The following is a 16,963-nucleotide window of genomic DNA, read 5'->3' on the forward strand; positions in this document are numbered from 1 at the left end:
AAAGAAGAAGACTGCTAAAAACACAGTTGTACTAAAATTGTCTGTCTTACAGGGCCTGATGACTAAGGTTTGTACTGTCACACTTTTTTAGCTAGTTTCACTGTGTGAAAGGTATTAACTGCAAATTTTCTCCATTTGTTGAGCATCTGTTTGTTTGTTTTGATTTTCTGCCAAGGAGTGTATCATATAACTGATTTGTATGCAGTTAAAAGCATTCTCTAGAGTCTCCTTGCTCCTTTATCTGTTTAAAACTGTCATTTAGTGGCTCGCTGCTGCTTTTTTGCTGTGATAAACATTTCTGTAGTGTTTTCTGCCTAAAATAGTCTCCCAACCTCCCTCCTTATTGGTATTTTGTTCTTATACTTGGTGGCTTTGCAGTTGCCCACCCCTACTGTAAATTTGATCTGGGACATGCCTTCTAGTCTAGTATCATTAGCTCACTCTACCTAATACAAAGAGAACATTTGAGAAGGCCAACCCACTTAGTTTCTTAACCATGAATTATCTTCTCCTCCTCCTTTCTCTCTTTCTACTTTACAAAAAAATCTGGAAATATAGAGCTGATAAGTATATTTTTGGCACTTTTTAACTGTTCAGAGTTCTGCACTGTCTTAATTTTTGCTTGACTGAATTATATATATATTTGTTGGCATTGCTTTCTGATACTCAAATGCCTCCATCTTGATTCTTTCCTAATTTACTGCCTCTGCACTTGTTTTTACTATTTTTTTAAATTTAATTGCATTTATTTAAACTGTATTTGCTTTAATATTGCTATACACTCAAGTGTGCTAGCTTGCACTGCATTCAAATTGTTTTTACTGCTGTTTTAGCTGTTTTTCTGTAAAAAAAAGTTCGAAGCTTGTTTCTTGTCTTTCCTGTAACTAGTCTAGTCCAGATACCTATTTGCTGTATCCAGAACTGTTTGTAAGCTTCTGAACCCCGCAAGCCTTTCTGTGTTGTAGGAAAGCCTTCTACCTTATCAGTGGGAGTGGTTAGCACTAGGTAGGCTATCTACCACAAGAGGAGTGCTTTCTGGCCCAGAAATTGTAGTGTATTGGCTATTTGGGCAGTTTTTCCATCCCTTTCAACTTTATGGTTTAAAAGCCCGTGTATGTGTGGGTTTGCACTTGTTTAAGCTCTGCACTGCGGCGCCGAGCTAAGGCAAATTATTAATGGTGCCAGAAAGTCTGCTTTTCAGTTTTTCCCATAGATCTTGCTAGTTCTTTCTCTCTTGCACTTCAAATAGCCTAATCACTTTGCACTTCAACAGGTGTTTGTAGCAATTATTGTAGCACACGTAAGTGCCATCAGCACTAGTCATTCTTCATGGAAATAGCTCCAGTACTTAGTAGTTATGACCACCCCTCCTGGCAGGATTAAAGGGCAGTTCCCTGTGCTTTCTCTTATTAATCTGGTGCACTTGGACATTCTGAGCCAGGGCAGCAACTGTCTCATGTACACTGACAACCCTCTCCTCTTACCTCCCAAAACTCAGACTTGTAAGAGATGCACTTATATCACCAAATGGAAGCTATGCACTCTCCAGCCAAGACTGGACTAGCTGGTCAAGAGGAGAAGGTCAACACCTGCGCCACACCACATGGAACACACATCCCTCCAGAACACACACTATCACAGTTCTCACATAAAAACCCAAACCACACACCCACCTTCACGGAGCCACTCAATAGAACTTTACCCAAACAGCAGAGACCTCCAAGACAGAAATGCACTCGACAACCACAACACAGCACAAACCACAGGACACATAGCTCACCTCCACAGTGTGCTCCTCATCCTAAGCCCCTAAGGCTAAACACCTTTCCAATACACTAATCATAGGTGACTCAATAGTGAGGCACACAGATGTCCCACTCACTAGGTTGAATAAGGAGAAGGTAACAGTTAGCTGTCTGTCAGGTACCAGAATCTGACACATAACACACACATTCAGGTACAAGTATGACTGTCATTATCCGTGTGGGTGTGAATGACTTGAGATGCACCTCCCAAGACTACATGAAATGAGACATGGTGGAGCTCTCAGATTATGTGGCCCAGGCAGGTATGACACTAGCCCTGAGCATTATTCTACCATCACCCAGAATAATACTGCCTTACAAACAAAAAATTATTGACTTCAACAACTGGCTAAGTTTCTGGTGTCATTCTAAGGGGATCCAGTATCTGGAACAAGAAAAAGAGAAAAAGGCAAATACAACAATCCAGTAACCCCCAAGAATTTTAATATCTTCTCTAGCGTATGACTGGCAGACCTTGATGCTTTGCCAGAAATGGCTTGCATCTGTCACCCCTGGTTTTCTGGGTACTGGCTATGGATCTTGCAACTCCTATAGTGCCTTTTTAAGGCAGTGTTCCAAAGACTAAATTACCACAGCTATAAATAAATGCAATCTGAGGGTCATGCTGCTCAAAGCTAGAAGTCTAAATCTTAAGATGCACTCACTCAAAGCACTCCTCAAAATGGATAACACTGACATTTGTGCAGTAACGGAGACCTGGTTTAAAGCAGCAGAAAACACCCCTGGATTACCAGGCTATAACGTATTCCACACCTTTCGGCCTTGAAACATGGACTGAAGCTCCAAAGGCAGTGGTGTCTCCATATTCATAAATGATATGTACACCTCAAGACTAGTAGCCCAGCATAATGCATCTGACATACTTCAGGTCCAACTAACATTGGGTAAGACGACGATCCAGGTCATAGGTTCATAGGTTTGTAGGTTCATAGGTTCATAGGTGTGTACTAGGCTAATGGCCCTGGAGTCTTTACAAGCCTAGCCCATAGGATTACCCTGGCATCGTGCCACCCGACCGTTAGTTCCCAGTGCCTCAGTTGAGTAGAGCCACTTGAGTGATCCCTGGAATGAATTTTCTATTTCTCATCCATTCAGCAAGATTTCTCTTGAAGAAAGCCAGTGTGGTGCTCTGCTTAACATGTATGAGAAGTCTATTCCTTAGCATCGGCAGTCTCTGGATTATGAACCTGTCCCTCCAGCATGTTCTGTTGATTGTGCTAATGAGGTTGAGGTCTTTGGAGCATGTGGTGTGGAGGGATTGGGATTTCTTTAGATGTGGCATTTCTAACAGACCTGGGTCAGACATGGCTTTGTAAGTCAAGCAGAGATCACCTATAAGTAGGTGATATGCGACAGAGAATAGTTGGAGTTTTTTGAGTCTGTCCATATAGGACAAGTGTTTAAGGCCTAGGATCCTTTTTGTGAGGTACATTTATGGCCTCTCCATTTGTTGTAGGTGTCTAGTGAGGTACATGCCAAATGGGGCATTGTACTCGATGCTTGGCCTAATGTGGGAAGAGTAGTGGGAAACAATGACCTCTTTCTTCATGGATGCAAAACCCTTAGTAATGAAATGTGTCACATAGAATGACTTTCTGACCATAGTGGGAATGTGGTGGTCAAAAGAGAGGTTGCTGTCAACCTGTGTCCCAGATCTCTTATAATACCTTTTATGTTCAGTGGACTACCATCAATGTGGTAATTCATGGGAACTGGTTGGGATGATGACACATTTTTTGGCATTGAGCTTAAGGCCATGATTCTGACACCATTCATTGGTCGCAGTGAGGCATTTCTGTAAGATGTCAATATCACTTGGGGAGTTACTAATAGCTCCCAACTGGCAATCATCTGGGAACTTTGTCAGCCAGAGTCCCTTCATGTTGGCCTGGATTTCAGAGAAGTAGATACCAAACAGGAGAGGACCCAGGACCAAACCCATGACTGGTCAGCAGTATGACTTGGAGTCTACTACTTTCACATCATGTCTGCTCAACTTGGTCGACTTCTTTGAGTCAGTCACCAGAGCTGTGGATGAAGGCAAGGTGGTTCATACAGCCTACCTTGATCTGGCCAAGGCCTTTGATACCATTCCCCACTCAGGAATCATAGAAAAACTCACTCAGCTAGGCATCGACCCCTATACCACTAGGTGGGTTGCAAATTGGCTCACAGATAGAACACACAGTGTGAAAGTAGCGGACTCCAAGTCAGACTGCTGACCAGTCATGAGTGGAGTCCCACAGAGATCAGTCTTGGGTCCTCTCCTGTTCAGCATCTACTTGTCAGAAGTCCTGGCCAACACAAAGGGACTCTGACTTACCAAGTTCACAGACGACTGCAAGCTGGGAACCATTATTAACTCCCCAAGTGATGCAGATATCCTACAGAAAGGCTTCACTGAGACCAATAACTGGTGTCAAAACCATGGCCTTAAGTTAAACGCCAACAACTGCGTCATCATCCCCTTTGTTAAAAACACAGTTCCCACTAATTACCACATTGATGGGAGCCCACTGAACACTGAAGGTGCTATAAGAGATTTGGAGACGCAGGTTGACATCAATCTCTCCTTTGACCACCACATTGCCACTGTCAGAAAGTTCTTCTATGTGGCACATCTCATTACCAAGGGTTTTCCATCCAGGAAGAAAGAAGTCATCATCACTCTCTACTCTTCCCTCATTAGACCAATCATGAGTATAATGCCCCATTTGGCATGAACCTCACTATACACCTACAACAGCTAGAGAGGCCACAAAAGTACCTCACGAAGAGGATCATAGGCATTAAACATGTCCTACAAGGACAGACTCAAATGACTCCAGCTATTCTCTGTCTCATATCGCCTACTTAGAGGTGATGTTTGCTTGACTTACAAAGCCATGTCTGACCCAGCTCTGTTAGAAATGCTACATCTAAAGAAATCCTAATCCCTCTGCACCACATGCTACAGAGACCTCAACCTCATTACCACAATCAACAGAACATGCTGCAGGGATAGGCGTCTCACCCAGAGACTGCCCATGCTCTGGAATAGACATCCCATACATGTCAAGCAGAGCACCTTGCTGACCCTCTTCAAGAGAAATTTTGATGAGTGGATAGGTAATAGAAAGTTGACCCTGGGGATCACTCCAGTGGCTCTACTTGATAGAGGCACTGGGAACTAACGTCGAGCGGCACGATGCCAGGACAATTCTATGGGCTGGGCTTGTAAAGGCTCCAGGGCCATTAGCCTAGTACACACCTATGAACCAAAGAATGACATAACTAGATCATTTAATACATCATTTAATACATTTTTTTGGCTGTCAGGTTAGTAACATTCTGGTTTATGGTTAATAATATATTTGAATAAGCAATGGATCTGCTGATAGATTTAGCTGATTAACTGGTCTATTTACTTACTATATTTTATTGATAGATTAGGGTCCTCTGAACATGCAGACCTTCTGTAGAACTGATTAAAGTTGGTAGTTAATCCAAACTTGAAATTTGACCAAGCACTGGGAAACCTGCTTTGTTAGACCACTTATAAGGTCCTTAAAATATAACATTGCAATAAGTTGATTGCAATATGATAGCTGTATAGTACACATTTGCTGTGTGGACTATATATGTCTATGTATATGTCTACATTTATTATTAGTTTATTGATAGATTGATTGATGGATGGATTAGTAGCTCTGAAGAAATCAAAGCAATGACTACATGATGAAGTTCATTAGCAAGTGATAGCCGTAGGTCTCTGTGCTTAACTGCCTGTGTTTTGGGGATAATGTGGACATACTATTAATAAAGCATCTTTTGATCATGCCAAGCCAGTGGAAGTTACACTCAGTGTTTTCCATACATTAGAACATGACTTGATAAGGACTGATGTGCAAGGATATTCAACATGTACTCTGAATAAGATATGAACTACAAGTAAAGCAGATATTGTAAGGATCAGAGAAGGTAATTATCCACCGGCATTGCCTGCACTGTCAAAAAATGTGAACCTGAAAATGGTTGCTGAAAGATACAGAAGCAGTACTCATGGCTCGTGACGTAGAATGACTAGCTAGTTCACTGGATGAGGTTGTCATGCAACTAGGATGGAAGCCGTAGCTGAATGGATTAATGAAATGTAGAAAGAGGACAAAAGGACATGAAAAATATACATTTGAAAGGAATAACTTTAACATAAGAGTGCCTATTTTGTGCACCACAGGATACTGACCTTACAGTTCCATGTCCATATTTGATTGCTTCAAGAATTTACAAAAAATAAGTTCTTAGCCCTTCTACATGCTCTAATTATGGGTCCCTTCTCCTGTACTCTGGGTGTCTAAATAAGCTAACTGCAAGGGTGTAAATAGCAACATGTGTATTCCCTCATCTGTGACATGTCATGAACTTGGAGCTAGTATATTTATGGATGTGTGGGGGCAGACACCCATATTGTTGGTGCAATACAGCAGAACCACCAACCAAAACCCAAACAATCAAAACAAAAAACATTTGACTTCTAGGATAGATTTTAAAATATCACAGGATGGTTAATCAGGTCAGTGGTTGTTAGGATACTGAGTAAAGAAAAATGTGGATTAGCAAATTAAAGTGAACCACCATTGGGCAGTGCAGTGATACAATGATTAATGTTGTCACCTCACAGCAAGAGGTTCTCCTGTTCAATTCATGGCTGGGATGCTGTCTGTGTGGAGTCTGTATGTCCTCCCTGCATTCGTGTGGGTTTCCTGTTGGTGCTCTAGTTTCTTCCTACATTCCAAAGACATGCGTCTGGAGTGTTTCTCCTTGAGCCTTTGCCGAAAATAGGCTCTGCCCTAGTTGGACCTTCCCAGTCAACAAAAATTATATAACTAAAATAAATAAATAATAATTTAGAAAACATTAAGGAGACCAAAAAGTTTGGGCATGGGAGTGTTCCCAAGCATAACAGCTATGCAGTCACAAATAAATCATAAAGATGCATGTGGAGGAAGAATGCATATATCATCTTCATAATATTTTTAATAAAAAATGATTGTGGTTCTACAACTCCAAGCAATATGGTTAAGCTATAGTGCATGGATGAACATCCTCATTCAGAGGCATGTGCTTTTGGGAGCACTAAACTTAAAGACATAGCTGCCATGTGTGTTAACTCCTATCAGGTCAGAAAAATGCCATGTTTAATGAATCTACTCCAGTGTCACTGGGAAGATTCTGGGACTTGCAGAAGAAGAATTATGGTCTGGTTTCTCCTTTGGATTTTGTTCCATGCAAGTACTTCTATCAATTTTTCCTTTCAAAGGGGTTAGCATTTTTTATTTCACTTATATTATTTAAGTTTGCTAACTGGGGGAATTAACTAGTTAGAGATTCCTTTTTGGTCTTTTTTAGCCTGGTTCTCCAGCTACCTATCCCTCCGCCAACAAGCTGTCCAATAGAAAGCATCAACTTCTCCTTTCTTACAAACTCCCACAGGAGTTCCACAGAGATCTGTACTGGGCCCACTTCTCTTTAACATATTCAACAACTTCCACCACTCCATCCCCGAAGTCTCAGTTATCCAGTACGCAGATGACTCCATCAACATCTACTCATCCTCCTGCCCCTCTGAACTGCTACTAAAAACTCAATCAGCCTTCTCCAAAACTTAATCCTGGATGCAATCCAATCACCTAGTCCTAAATGCAAACAAAACAAAACTAATGATTTTTACTCCTACCAAAATCTCCAATTTCAACAAAAAACTATTCTCCAGTAAAAGCCAGAATAACAGCCCTCTAGAAATTGTTCCCAGTACCAAGCTACTAGGCATCACCATTGATGAAAACTTAAAATTTTATTCCCACATTTACTCTACAATTAAGAAATCCCATCAAAAAATTGGTTTTCTCTATAGACACAACCGTTATCTCAGCCCCTCCACCCAATAAACTCTCGCAACTACCTTCCTTCTCCCCTCTCTCATGTATGGCGCTCCCCTATTCTCTAAACTTCAACTTGGCCTTCATTCCAAACTCAAATCCTGTTACCCCAAAATCTGCAAATTTGCAACCAATTAATAATAATTCTCATCACTTCTCATCACTGCCTCTCCCTACATACCCTCCGATGGCTAGAACTCCCCAACTACCTAAAATGCCTACAACTTACCACTGCCCACAAACTCATCTACAAATCTACAAAATGCCCTTTTCTCACCATATCCCTAATACCCTACAAACCCAGCCGCTCCCTCAGATCCGAGAGCCAAAACCTACTACAAGTGCACAAAGCCTCACGTCCATGGCCAATTACTGCTATCCTACACCATAGCCAAACTTTGGAACTCTCTTCCCCCTCCACTACGCACTATACCAAGCCATAACAACTTCAAATCAGCCATGCACTCCCATCTGTCCTCCAAATTGGAATGCAATTCTCATGCTCCTACTTAAACATCATTCTGCTATGTAACCTTAACACCCCCCTACTCTTAGACCCTTGACCCCTCGTTATAATAATGTAGGATCAGAACAGTTTTCCCGCAATAGAACATCTGATTTCCTCTGGTAATGAAGTTATCCCCCTTTCTCAGTGGTAACACCCCCCAAACTCTGACCCATGACCCCTCTTTATAATAATGTAGGATTAGTACACTATTCCTGCAATAGAACATCCGATTTCCTCTGGTAATGAAGTTATCCCCCTTTCTCAGTGGTAACACCCCCCTACTCTGACCCATGACCACTCTTTATAATAATGTAGGATTAGTACACTATTCCTGCAACAGAACATCCCATTTCCTCTGGTAATGAAGTTATCCCCTTTTCTCAATGATATTCTACATGGTATAAGTCTAATAAATTGCACTCTATATGCATTAACACCTCACTATGCTTAAATGACCTTTCTATTTTCAATTAGTAACCCACATACTATTCTTTACCAGAAATGCTTAAATAATTCTAACTTAATCTTAAAAATAATCTTATCTTATTTGTCCTGTCTTTCCAAAGTTGCTCAAATGTCTGAAAAATTGATTTTCATATTATATTTTCCTATCTAATATGCAACTTTATATTCTTCTGTAAGAAATGTTATGCAAGAATGCCATTTGCTTATTACATATCCTTTACTGCTGTAATCTTCAACAATGTAACCTCTTTTGCCATGAATGTAACTACTTGTGGAGCTTTTCTCCCCGAGCCTCCACTGAAAATGGGTTGCTCTAACCCAGCGGACTCTCCTGGTCAACAAATTCAAATAAATAAATAGTCATTTACAGGGCCAAGAAACAACTAGAACATTAAGGTTGAACACAGTAACAAATTTTGCAATAAGCAATATATATATATATATATATATATATATATATATATATATATATATATATAAAACTATATACATAGATTTTATATAGAGTTTACAAACTGCAGTATACTGTGGGATCTAAGCTAAGTACATAGAGTTAAAGTATCAAAACTATATACCTAAAAGTGTGACTAAACAAAAGCAAAAACACTTAACACATGGGTACAGTGTGTGTGTGATATATGTATGTATGTATGTGTGTGTGTATATATATATATATATATATATATATATATATATATATATATATATATATGTGTGTGTGTGTGTGTGTGTATATATATAAATATATGGGTCCGTATCATATGATCGAAGTTTTAAAACTTTAGACTCATTAAAGGTCAAATCCTAATGATCGAAGTTTTAAAACTTTGAAAATTATAACTAAGATCGCCGTATAGCACAGAAAGGGAAGATTTCCCTTTTCTGCACTGTAGTGCAATCTCAGAGTTGGTATATTTAAGTAGCGAGGGTGTGGTGGGGTTCAGGGGGCTTGCCCCCCTGCTTAGTGCATTTTTTTTTTGTTTAACATTTTTTATTTTATTTTCGAAGTTCCAAGACTTTGATCATTAAAGTTTGACCTTTAATGATTCGAAGTTTTGATTTTATGATAGCGACATATATATATATATATATATATATATATATATATATATATATATATATATGGGTTCCATATACTAGATCGAATTTTCACTAATTCAAAATAGTGCATGGAATGCTCACTGCACCGAAAGTGCACTTAATCAAAAGTGCACTTGCGCGAAGTTCAGTACAATGAACGGGTGTTGTACTGAGCTTCCGTGCAGTACTCACAGACCTTAGGGTTAGGGCACAAGTCATAGTAAGGGGATAGCCCTACGGGCTATCCCCTTACTATGACCCGTGCCCTAACCCTAAGGTCCGTGATGATTGCAGTGCAGTGAAGGACATAGCAATGTCCTCCTCTATGGTGCGATAGTCACGAACCTTAGGGTTAGGGCATGGGTTTGGGTAAGGGGATAGCTTTACTAATTATCCCCTTACCCTAACCCGTGCCCTAACCCTAAGGTCTGTGACTATCACACCATAGTGGAGGACATAGCTTGTTTTTTATGTCCTCCACTGTGCTGCGGTGTTTTTGGTGAACTGCACTTAGAACTTTTGCAGAAGTGAGGCTTCCTATTACAAGTTCGAAGTAGTGAACTTTCGTTCTTGTAATCGGAATCCATATATATATATATATATATATATATATATATATATATATATATATATATTGACACACACACACACACACACACACACACACACACTAAAACATGTCTTCTATAGCATTTAAGAAAAAAATTACTCCAAACATATCCTGAATGAAAATATTTCCACAGATAAACAAGCAATAGCAATAGTTACCAAGAAAGTGCAACAAAATAAGAACTAAAGAAGAGTGAAATTACTCAAAAACTTTAATTGGTAAGCTTACTGATTAAAGTTTGTCAGCATTTTCAGCCATTTTGGATTCTTATTTACTTTCACTTTCCTACTGTATTTTGGATTTATGATTTTGTCCTAGGTCTTGTATGAGAGTATATCAACATTTAGGTTTGTCTGAGGTATACACTGCCTCATCATGTTTATTGTTTGGTCTAGAGATATGGGCAAGATATGTGTCTTTAGACCGTGAGAGATCTAGATAAGATCTATATGGTCAGTATTATAGTATTACTGTCTTCAGTGCTGGACATTTGTTTGGGTGACAAGGAGTAGCACAGGATTACTGTCTTCAGTCCTGGACATTTGTTTGAGTGATGCGGAGTACCATAACATTACAGTCTTCAGTGCTGCACATTTGTATAGGTGATGGCAAGTACCCTACCATTACTGCCTTCAGTGTTGGATATTTGTGTGAGTGGTGAGGAGTACCATAGCATTACTGTCTGCAGTGCTAGACATTTGTTTGGTGATGCAAAGTACCATAACATTACTGTCTTTAGTGCCAGGCATTTTTTGGGTAATGCGGAGTACCATAGCATTACTGCCTTCAGTGATAGACATTTGTTTGGGTGATGGAGTACCATAACATCACTGTCTTTAGTGTTGGACATTTGTTTGGGTGATGGAGAGTACCATAACATCACTGTCTTTAGTGTTGGACATTTGTTTGGATGATGGGTAATACTATAGTATTACTGTCTTCCATGTTGGACATTTGTTTTGGTGATGGGGAGTACCATGGCATTACTGTCTTGAGTACTGGACATTTGTTTAGGTGATAGGGAGTAGCACAGGATTACTGTCTTCAGTGCTGGACATTTGTGTGGGTGATGGGGAGTATAATAGCATTACTGTCTTCTGTACTGGACATTTGCTTGGGTGACGGGGAGTACCATGGTCTTCCATGTTGGACATTTGTTTGGGTGATGGGGAGTACCACAGCATTACTGTTGTTAGTGCTAGACATTTGTTTGGATGATAGGGAGTACCATAGTATTACTGTCTTCCATGTTGGACCTTTGTTTGGTGATGAGGAGTACCATAGTATTATTGCCTTCAATACTGGACATTTGCTTGGGTGATGGGGAGTACTGTAGTATTACTGTCTTCAGTGCTGGATATTTGTTTGGATGATGGGGAATACCATGGCATTACTGTCTTCAGTGCTTTACATTTGTTTGGGTGATAGGGAGTACCCTAGCGTTATTGTCTTTGGTGCTGGACATTTGTTTGGGTGATGTTGAATCCCATAACATTACTGTCTTCAGTGCTGGACATTTGTTTGGGAGATGTTTAGTATTGTAGCATTAATGTCCTCAGTGATGGACATTTGTTTGGGTGATGGGGTACCATAACATCACTGTCTTCAGTGCTTGACCTTTGTGTGGGTGATGGGGAGTACCATAACATTACTGTCTTCTGTGCTGGACATTTGTTTAGGTGATAAGGAGTACCATAACATTAGTGTCTTGAGTGATGGACATTTGTTTGGGTGATGGTGAGTACTCTACCATTAGTGTCTTGAGTTTTTGGTATTTGTATAGGTGATGTGGAGTACCATAACATTCGTATCTTCTGTGCTGAATATTTGTTTAGGTGATAGGGAGTACCATAGCATTACTGTCTTTAGTGATGGACATTTGTTAGGCTGATGGGGTGTACCATAGCATTACTGTCTTTAGTGATGGACATTTGTTAGGCTGATGGGGTGTACCATTACTTTTTTCTGTATTGGGTATTTGGGTGATGGGCAGTTCCATAGCATTACTGTCTGTAGTGCTGGATATTTGTTTGGGGAATGGGGAGTACCATAGCATTACTGTCTTCAGCAAAGGACATTTGTTTGCATGATGGCAAGTACCATAACATTACTGTCTTCAGTTTTGGATATTAGTTTGGGTGAAGGAGAGTACTATTGCATTACTGTCTTCAGTGCTGGACATATGTTTGGGTGATGGGGAGTACCATAGCATTGCTGTTTCAGTGCTGGGCATTTGTTTAGGTGATTGGGAGTACCATAGCCTTACTGTCTTCAGTGCTGGATATTTTATGGAGAATGGCGAGTACTATATCATTACTGTCTTCAGTGATGGACATTTGTTTGTATGATGCTGAGTTCCATAACGTTACTGTCTTCATTGATGGACATTTGTTAGGGTGATGGGGAGTACCACAATATTACTGTCTTCAGTGAGTGACGTTTGCTTAGGTGATGGGGAATGCCATAGTCTTGCTGTCATCAGTGCCAGACTTTTGTTTGCGTGATGAGTAGTACCATAGCATTACTGTCTTCAGTGCTGGATATACCTTTGGGTGATGGGGAATGCCATAGCATTACTGTGTCAGTGCTGGACATTTGCTTGGGTGATTGGGAGTAGCATAGCATTACTGTATTGGTGCTGGACATTTGTTTTGAGTGATGAGGTATACTTTGGGCCAATTTATGTTGACTAAATTTTTGAAATTTCAGGAATTCCAATCAGTTAAATGGCTTGAGTTCTAGGCAGTAATAGGATTTACTTAAAAGATGGGTTGAAAATGTTGCTATTTTATTGTAATGTTGTTTCAATTTTGTAAAAAGGGAGAGGTTGGCATTTTTGAGTAGGGATGCGGTATTAGAGAGAGAGAGAATGAGAGACAGAGTTAGTAGCAGATATGAGAGTGCAGTTGTCTTTCTAGATTGCAAAGTGAGGTGGAGGGATGCTTCGTCGAGGAGATCGATTTTAATATGGGTCATTTCGATAGTATTTTGGATGTGAAGGTCAAATTTTAGATTATCACCATAGTGGGCCCCAAGTAATTTAGTATGTGTGACAAACTCAAGAATAGTGCTTTGTGCAGCTGATATATGTAGTAAAGGTATTTTTATGACCTGAGTATTGTTTTGGGATGACAAGTAGAATTTTTGTTTAGTTTGAGTTTAGCAGAAGATTAGATTGGTTCATAAAAGATTTGATTGAAGTGCAGGATTGATGTTTAATAGTGTGTTATCATACCTCTCAGCTTCTAAGTGCAAGAAATCTGGTCAAAGCTAAAACTAATACAAGCCTAGAAAGTTGCTAGAATATTTGGTTTTGTGTCATCATACATTTTCTAAAGGATATGAAGTATGAAATGCTGATGTATGTCATTATTTAGTGATGTAGTCTTTTGTGAGTTGTTAGAAAATCACACATTTTTATAAGGAGCAGAGCAAATATATGAAGTAAAAATCTGGACATTTTGTGAAAATCTGGACAGCTGAGAGAGGTATGTGATGTCATGCTTACGGCTGGTCAGATTAGAATGGAGTTATCTGCATACTAAACCAGGAAACCTAGTTGCGATCCGGTATGGAGGTTGTTTATAAAAGTATTAAAGAATAGAGAACCTAGGTTGAGCCCTGTGGGACACCAGGGGTTATGGATATATTTGATAAGAAGCATGTGTGCCATTTGACACATTGTGTTCTATTTAGGGGAAATGTTTCAACCATATCAGGGTAGAGGTGGAAAAACCAAGGGAGATTATCATTTGTAGTATTTTAGTATGGGAGATTGTATCAAATATAGGTCCAGAAACATAGAACAGACTAGTTTAGATTCATCCCTAAGTTGATTTAGTGTTGTGGAAAAAGAGTAGAGCCATAGTGGTTCTCTGCAAATGGCAAAAGCCATGTTGAGTGGGACAAGGTAGGTTATTATCCTGGAGATACTTTAGCAGATGGTGATGTATACATCTTTCAAGGATTTTTAAAGAGGAAGAGAGTATGGCCATTAGTCAATAGTTTGATAGTTCCACTATTTTCCATCTTTAATGTCACGGGATAAAATATTTTTCCATAGTTTGGGTACATATGATTCTAATATGGACCTGTTGATTAATATCGTGTAGTGCGTGTGTGTGTGTGTGTGTGTGTGTGTGTGTGTGTGTGTGTGTGTATGTGTGTGTGCATGTGCGTCTGTGTGTGTGTGTGTGTGTGTGTGTGTGTGTGTGTGTGTGTGTGTGTGTGTGTGTGTGTGTGCATATGTGCGTCTGTACGTGTGTGTGTGTGTGTGTGTGTGTGTGTGTGTGTGTGTGTGTGTGCACGTGTGAGTCTGTGTGTGTGCGTGTGTGCGTGCGTGCGTGTGTGTGTGTGTGTGTGTGCCTACACAAGAAGTAAGACAGATCGGGTGCAGTTTACTGCCTGATAACCGTACTCTCCTTCTATGCAAGTTAGTGAGTCATCATGCTGAATAGTAATACACAAATGAAGTGCTCCGGTTACACTGAAGTCCATTACTTGTTACTGTACTTGTAGCTCCCAACCCCATTGAATGTTAATATGAGAGAGACTATGGAGTATTTATTTATTTACTTACTTAATTCTCTGATTAGATTTAGCTCCCATGTTATCACTGCAGCACTCAAAAAGTATTATATTCCATTGCCATGGATTGCAGTCAGTTATCTTGGTAAAAATCTTCAACAAAGAAAATCTCCATTTTTATTACTTGATTTGCTACTTTGTGTTTTTCTCCTGTTATCACTACATGTGAATATGAAAGAAATAAGGAACAGATTATTAATGTAGCCTTTTTTTCAGGAGATACCTGAGTTCTTATTTACGCTGACCTGAGAAATCTGTGGAAGACAAAAAGGGGACACTCTCTACTCCTCTTCTGGTGAATACTAGGAGACCATTAATGCAAACACCAACTACAGCCAATATGACCACATTTTTCATTCTGCACAACCCCCACAACATCCATTTTTCCCTTTAAATTATTCAGTGTTAAGATCTTAACCTTGCAGGTCTAGGAATTATAGCCACTTCAACTGAAATGAAAGTTAAACTATACTGAGTGATATCAAATAAAATATATCAAATAGCTTCATTAAACACAATTAAAAATGCATGATATTTTGTATAATTTTATTTACTTCTGATGTGCCTTTACTGCCTGTGTGCAACTTATATGTTCTTGACAAATATGTATGAGTTTCCTCTGAGCAATCTGGTTTTCTCCCCCAAAACATGCCACCTGATTGGCTGAACAGAACTGTTCATATACATACAGGTAGAGTCAAAAAGAAAAAAAACTGACAGATTGGGTGGGGGTAATAGATTGGGTATGGTGGCTCCAATGAAAACCAAAAGGCAGCTCAAATGGAGAATATCACCAGCAAATTTATTTCCAAATGACAAATCCAAAATAGATATCTGTAAGTGTCCAGCAATAAAATCCAAAGTATACAGGCAACATGAAAGATTAGTGCTTATTGTTTTAAGGATATGGTGGCTCCCATGCAAGTAATACAGACAGTGAATGGTGGTTCTGTGATAAGCATGAATGTAAAGAAAGACTGAAAGACTGAGACCTCTGAGATCCTGGAGAAGATAGACAATATGAATTATGTGAGAAGCAGGGGTGTACCTTGAACTAGTTTACTTATGATAAAAGGAGATATTATTGCCTGACAGAAAATATCAAGTGGTACAGTCAGAAAACTAGCAGTATTACAGACGCAGATTGTCTGGTAAAGCCCTGTTCTCATGTAGAAAACTGAAGCTGTGCAAAGTGCTTGGAATATTGCAAAGGTTATTCATAAAGAAATTAATTACATAATCATACTGTGTGTGAATTAAATAAAATTTACAAAATGTCATGCATTTTTTAATAGTGTTTAATAAAGCTATTTTGAAATATTTCATTTGAGATCACTCGGTATAGTTTAACTTTCATTTCAATTGAAGTGGCTGTAGTTCATAAAAGTGATTGCAAAGGTTAAAAGGTTGCACATACTGACTGACTTGAGCTAATTCCTTGAAAAGGTGTCCTGGAAGACCTTTAAGGAGAAAACATGTACATATAAATACACTCATTTTCCTAATTTGTCTCCTTCTGCAGATTGCCTCCTCCTCCTCCCCTCTATTTTTGGTCTGCACACAGTCAAAATAAGCTAAACACTTGATAAAAACATCTATATTGTGTTCCCTTAACCTTCTTCATATTTTAATTATTTGTAATGCGTCTTATAAAAAATAAATAGCTACATAAATTGGCAGGTTCATTCTTGAGGGCTTGTTTATATATCAGTGTTTATGGAAAGACATTATGGAGCACCAGACTCAAATATCAAGCCCTCCAGCGACTCTAGTGGACCACTATGGAACAGATGCTACACCCACACAGTATATAAAATACACTGGAATGTGCAAACTGGCAGAGTATAAGCATGGTACATTTAATAAGTCTCATGTTAGTTTAAACAGTCAGAAATACAAAATGGGATGCAGTGATCAGAAATCACTGAGCATAGAATAGTACTCTGGTTACTTTCTGTGAGTAATATAA

General features: G+C 39.3%; 1 protein-coding gene across 3 annotated transcripts in view; it reads right to left on the minus strand.

Annotated features, from left to right (window-relative positions):
* Positions 1-16,963, minus strand: part of LOC122798604 (ubiquitin carboxyl-terminal hydrolase 47-like) — a 766,891-nt gene that overhangs the window by 295,085 nt on the left and 454,843 nt on the right. The gene's annotated exons all lie outside the window — the stretch shown is intronic.

Source organism: Protopterus annectens, chromosome 3.part1, assembly GCF_019279795.1.
Source record: "Protopterus annectens isolate FY-2018-M chromosome 3.part1, PAN1.0, whole genome shotgun sequence".
In the NCBI taxonomy this organism is placed as follows: Eukaryota; Metazoa; Chordata; order Ceratodontiformes; family Protopteridae; genus Protopterus; species Protopterus annectens.